Consider the following 6,890-nt stretch of genomic DNA (forward strand, 5'->3'; position numbering starts at 1 on the left):
GTCATCCTGTCGAGCATGCACCAAGCAGTCACCCAGTTCTGCAGACCAGTTGCCCTGCACGGCAAGCGATCATCTAACTAGACATCTAGCAAAACAACCACCCAGTACTCAGATCAATTAGCCATTCATGTAACCAGCCAATCAATCACATAACCAACTAGCCATTCATGTAACCAACCTGCCAGCTTGTTGATCAGAGAGACAGCTAGTCACTCGATCGTTAATACAGCCAACAAATTATGTAACTTGCCACTCAAATGAGGCTAAATCCCTCACCTGCATTGTACCCTAATGCTTTAAATTCTCATTGACACAATACTTGTATTTAATCACAATCAACGTAATAATCACACCCATATCATTAATGAGAAAACCATAATAATAGTACATCGCTCACAAAACCAAAACATTCTTTTAAGGCGAGTAAATGTCAATGTTACAAAAAAAAAGTCGTGACGTGTAGTGGAGGTGTTGCGGTGTGGGGCGAGTCAACACGCTACCCTGTGATATTAATCCCAGGAGCTAGTGTGAGATTACTTTCCTTCACCTGACGACTCCATGACTCACACTCCTCCTAACCAACTATAGTAAAAGTGACTTTTCCTTAAAACACCAATTGTATACAACGGTAGATAGGACAGGAGCCGTAGGTTAAGTCGATTACCTAGGTCACAGACAGTCGATCAATAAACACACAGATAAATAGACAAAGAAAAATCATCCAGAGGTCTTTCATAGATATCTATCTAATAATAAACATGGATGTCTATCTAAAACAAAAGTATACTATATGTGCAAAATTAACGGTTCACGCCGGAAAGAATATTTTATTATCGTAGAAAAAAGTTCAGTCATAGTTATGGACATTAAGAGTTAGCAAATATTATATGACCTTATTCACATTACCAGGCATTAGTGTAGTGCAGTAAGATTACAGATTTTACAGATTGCCCACGAGGGGGCTAGTTTATTGGGCACCCCCTTACATCCTGTGCAAGGTGAAGCGCAGAAGCGTTTACAGTGCCCAACTGGGAAGCATGTGTTCATGCTTGCCTTTATGACTCATGCATTAAGGGCGTAAAAGGCCTGAAGGGTCATGGGTTTTGTCAGCAAGTTACATAAAGTGACAATGATGAGTGGGTGGGGGGAGCGCATCGAATTCGGTGGTGTAATCGAACTGGTTGACACGACCTTGAACCATGAGCCAGGGGTAACGTGGACAATGTTACAACGCGCCACACTGGGGTTTAAAAATGAAGCCTTTCTCGTGACCTAAACCTTGCTTCAACACCAATAGTACCTTGGACCCAACCCTGAGTTTCTGGGTTTATACTACCGTACTCTTATCAGACTGTCCTCATGATAAAAAAAAAGAGAGAGAGAGAGAATGTATGTATGTATGTATGTATGTATGTATGTATGTATGTATGTATGTCTGTCTGTCTGTCTGTCTGTCTGTCTACCCAGCAGTAATTGGGAACCTGGATGTTAATCGATCTTCGGATCGTATTCCGGAGTAATGGTTAGCCAGTGCAGTTGGCGAGTTGTCCAGTGTTCTCAGACTATTCCTTCACACTGGGTCATGCAGCTTGTTAACTTGGGGTGTGGTTGTTGTGTTGGCGACAGCTTCTACACCTTAAATTCACGCCTAGGTGGCCCTTGGGCCGGCCATCCTCGATTTCGAGGGGTTTCCATTATGTATGTATGTATGTATGTATGTATGTATGTATGTATGTATGTATGTATGTATGTATGTATGTATGTATGTATGTATGAATGTATGTATTTATGATCTTGCATAACTTAATATAACACTTAAATGGACGATAATATTAAACACTGAATACGAAATAATGACAATTACTTATCCTTCTAATATATATTTATAGCTGTCGTGTTAAACAAAAAAACAGCTCGGACTATTAAAGTCACTATTATTTGCAGATTAAAAAAAATCAAAATACAGAGTACGATTTCTCTTGCCTCGCAAGCGAGATGTCACGGGTTCGATTCCCGGGCCGGTGGAAAAGTTGTTCGGACACACTTCCTAGCCTCCCTTGGTCCCTGTTCACCTAGCAGTAAAGTAGATACCTGCTGTAAATCGAAAGTTGCGAATTCGTATTCAGGGAAAGTTGTTGGAGCTTCCAATAACTTGATGACAAAAACGAGTGACACTTCAGGCTTCTACGCCCTTAACTCATGAGACATAAAGACAAGCATGAACTTAGCATGTTTCCTTGTTGGGCTCTGTAAACGCTTCTGCGCTTTACCTTACACAGGATGTAGGGGGGTGCCCCCCCCCCAAAAAAAAAAAAAATTTTTACTGTGGGCGGGAGGGGCAGGTGGAGAAAAATACCACGCGGAACACACTTGGAAAATGACACAGGATGCTGGAGGGGGATGGTGAGGATGTAGGGTAAAGAAATAACCTAGGACGAAGATGAGTGACTGGAGGGAGGAGGAGGAAAGAGTGGAACAGAAAATTGCAGATATAAACGTGATAGAAGACGAATGGAGAAGACATCTACGTGAAACAGACTGTGTAAAGTAATGAAAAACGTACACATGAATTTGTACACAGGACGAATAGAAGGGTTAGATTACAGACATGTGTAAGCGCTGGCGATAGTGTCTAGTGCTTAGCATTCACACTTCTTTTCAGTTCCCACCAATATACGTGAGGTCGTGACTGCAGCAGCAACAACAGTCGACTGTCAACACGGCCACTATGACCTTCAAAATATCGTAAAAAAAAAGACAGCAACCTTAACCTATTCTCTAGTCTTAAAGATACCACAACATTATACAGAATTTTGTAAAGCCTTTTCTCGTAGTCTGACACCTTCCTCCAGAACAGACTACAGTAAAGACGGAGAGTAACTCTGTGTGTGTGTGTGTGTGTGTGTGTGTGTGTGTGTGTGTGTGTAAAATCATGGTTGATAGCAGAGGTGAGCAGTGAGTGGCGTCAACTCGCAGCAGCACCACCACCAACCCTCAAGGTCACCATCCACCATCTCTATCAATCCTCCATCTCCATCCACCACTTCCCTATCCCCATCAACCACCATCTCCACCAACCAACCACCACCACCATCCTCCCCCACCCCATCGCCTCACCACCCCCATCCCCAGACCTCCATGCCACGTCCACCCTCCCCACCAAAACCAGTAACCAACCACCTGCACCTCATCGCCCGGGGCAGTGTTCACGAAGGTCAGATTAATTCAGAAAGGGTGATGATGCTGTATATATTACCACGTGGGAGGAGGACGAGTGACCCTGGTGTCTCATACGGTGTAAACAAACAAACAAACAAACAAGCACACACTTAGGTTAACTACCTGCATGTTGTGTGCGATTACGAGCCGTGTGGCGTTGACCCAAGAATCACATATGATCTCTCCCATGTGAGCACAACAACGACAACAGCAGCAACAACAACAACAAATAAACTCACCTCTAGGTAAACACTCAACAAACATGGCCATGTTCTTTTAAACACAGTCTATCGTCCATGATTGTCTATATTTTTAACACAGTCTATCACAAACATTCCTCTTTATCGAACACAATTCATTAACGAACACTAACCTTTTTTTGGAAACACAGTCCATCAAAAAATATTACCCCATATTTACCTTAAAATCATACTTAAACAAGCAAACTCCCCGGCCACGAGACAATGTGGTGAGCGTCCAGGTGAAGGCCAGGTCTCCATGACGACGCGTCCCTGGTTACCATGACGACGCTTACCCTGGCGATGCATCTCTAAGATCACAATAATGAAACATGTTTACTGACAATAACGACGCATCTCTACGGTTACCAGGGTGACGCGTCTCCAGTTACCATGCCGACGCATTTCTACAGTTACCAGTACGACGCACCTCTACGTTTACTATGGCGATGCATCTCTACGCATGTTTATAAATAGATACGTAGAAAGTTCGTTCATTCAGAGCCACTGCCACCACCACCCTCCTTGCAGTGTTTGAATAAGTCTGTGAATTAAATAAACAGGGATCGAGGCTACCAGCTGACAACAATGAAGTGTGTGTGTGTGTGTGTGTGTGTGTGTGTGTGTGTCATGACTTACACATTTAAAGATCTGGTGTAAGATAAACAGATAGCTAACCAGAGTTCCTTGGTCAATCCCAATCCTAACTTAGCTCCCTCAAGTTTGTCCCCAGGAGAGGCCACAAGGCGGTGACTCCAAATTGCTAGACTCATACTGCTGTTGGCGATGGAGGAGAGGGCGCGGTAACCAGGTCACTCACACGCGGGTATTGACTCACGCCCCCATCACCTGCTGCTGCTGTTGTTTTGTTACCCAAGCAGCTGATGACGATAGTGCTTCTAGTGCTAAATACTGTTAGGCTCCTTACTCTGGTTAACATCGCCCCAGTAATACGCCTCCGCTCCATATTGGTGAACTCCGGGTGCCATTGAGGTTTACACTATACAGTGCTGTGGTTCCATTACCTGATGCCATCGTCGTCTAGTACTCTACACTACAGCGTCACCATCACATTCACACCATCTCTCACCATCACTACCTTCATCTCACCATCACTACCCCCATCTATCACCATGATTACCTAAGTCTTATCACTATCCCCATTATCACCTGAACTACCGACACCCTTCACCATCCCTCACGATTCTCTCTATGCACCTCCATATCACACTCTCCTACCTCACCCACCCTCTCATCCATCCATCACCCACACTTACTTCATCTCCCTCTCCCTCCTCTCATGCTTTACGTCACTCACTCATTCCTTCCTTCCTTCATTATATTTCCTCCCACTCATCCGTTAGTTCCCCCTTCAATTCGTTCCCTCAGCTAAAAACTGTCAAGTGTTAAGTTTACCCCCAACGTAAACAAATCGTGAACTTGTTGTTTTTTACAGGGTATGAGAGCAGAAGGGTTATCCAAAATGAGATCAGTTGCGTTCGTGACGGGGAAGCTAGAGGTTTTTTTTTTTTCAGAATCATAGAAGGATTAACCCACTCACCCAAGCTTACTTCAAGTTAAAGAGTAACCTAACCTAACCTAACCTAACCCTCCCAGGTGCCATTAAGGTGTTTAATCATCAGAAGAAGTAGTAGTAAGCTAGAGGGCTAATTTTCACGTGATCCAATGTTTATTTTTTTCCTCTCAGTCAGTCAGGAAGGAAGGAAGGAAGGAAGGAAGGAAGGAAGGAAGGAAGGCGTTCATGACCCAGATAATACAAATGGTGTGGCGTTTACTGCTAAGCTGAGAAGAGGGAGGGAGGGAGGGAGGGAGGGAGGGAGGGGTGTCAATAATGCACTCGGGATGACTACCAGAGCTGATATGAGTTGTATTACTTCCATCATCAGTAAAACCAGTAATGATATTTACACCTGGACAGTTTATCTATACACAGCTGAGTAAACATACAATCATACTCAAAGCAAAAAATACAGACTCCACGATGAATAAATACATGATATATCATAACCAATCATGGCATACATATAGCTGTCAAGAGAAAGAACTGTGACTGTCCCCCCTGACCTCCTGTCTCTCTCTCTCTCTCTCTCTCACACACACACACACACACACACACAGGGGAATTATTCATGGGGATCACTTAACCCCACCTCGCTGTTCACGACATAGTACATGACGTTTTGAATGATGTATAAGGAGTGTATTTAAGCACCCCCATCACAAAACAGAGCACTGCAGTGTCTGTTTACTCTGACAACCGACGATGGAAGTCATACGCCTGACAGTCGACAATAAGTATCGTGCGGATGTGGCTGACAGTCTACAATAAGTGCCATTATTATAGTTGACAGCTGACAATTCGTTGGCCATATACTGTGCGAGTCAACAGAGCAGAGTCAAGGTTCTGGGTATAGCCTACGGTACTAGACAGTGGCAAGCAAGAGTCACCTGGCGGGCGTGAGGTTATTTACCACCAGCCAGATGTCAAGGGGCAGCTGTGAATTCCTCCAGACACTCGGTGGTTGCCAAGTGTAGGTTACGATACATATACCTGAGGGTGAGTGTTCCAAGTATGGGGTCATGCAGCTTTTGTCAGAGGTGCCAAGTGCCAGAGTCATGCAGTACTTGTCAAGAGGTGTCAATGCCAAGAATGGTAGTCATTAGGAAGGGAGTAATGTGTGTGTGTGTGTGAGAGAGGGGAAGGGGCACAACCCAGCAGGCAGGTAATGTGGGTGGGTGGGGTGGCACACTAAGGCCAGGCGGGGCCAGCTGATCAATAAACCCGGCAGCGGAGTCAGGCCAGGTGGGTAAACACAGCTGACCCCCATACCTCTGTCAACGTCCCTCTGGTGCCTCTGTTGACCATCCCACTAAGACACCCACCCACCTTTCAAAGGAGAGGGTGGGGGGGGTATGTGTGGGCTGCGACACTATTCTCCTGCAGCCCACTAACACACACACACACACACACACACACGTGGTGGGCCAAACCAATCAAGTGAGCCTCTGATGGACTACTGGATAATGCAAGAACGTGAGAATGGCAGGGAGGGCCACGCCGGTGAGGGAGAGGCGCGCGCGCGCGCGCACACACACACACACACACACACACACACACACACACACACACACACACTCTGGGTTCACCTGGTGGGCTCCTGGCTTAATATCCTTAACTCATTAACTCGGGCCAGTAAAGGGGACCCACACTGTGCCCTAATGCCTCGGAAGGAAGGAAGGAAGGAAGGAAGGAAGGAAGGAAGGAAGGAAGGAAGGAAGGAAGTGTCAAAGATGAGAGCGTAAGGAAAATTTAACAAAAGCGTAATGAAGGAAAGACAAGGAAAATAAAAGAATAAAACTTACGACGGATACGGGTGATTAGTCAAACGATATGACGTACACAAAAAATGA

This window comes from Homarus americanus, unplaced genomic scaffold (assembly GCF_018991925.1).
Source record: "Homarus americanus isolate GMGI-L3 unplaced genomic scaffold, GMGI_Hamer_2.0 scaffold53604, whole genome shotgun sequence".
Classification (NCBI taxonomy): domain Eukaryota; kingdom Metazoa; phylum Arthropoda; class Malacostraca; order Decapoda; family Nephropidae; genus Homarus; species Homarus americanus.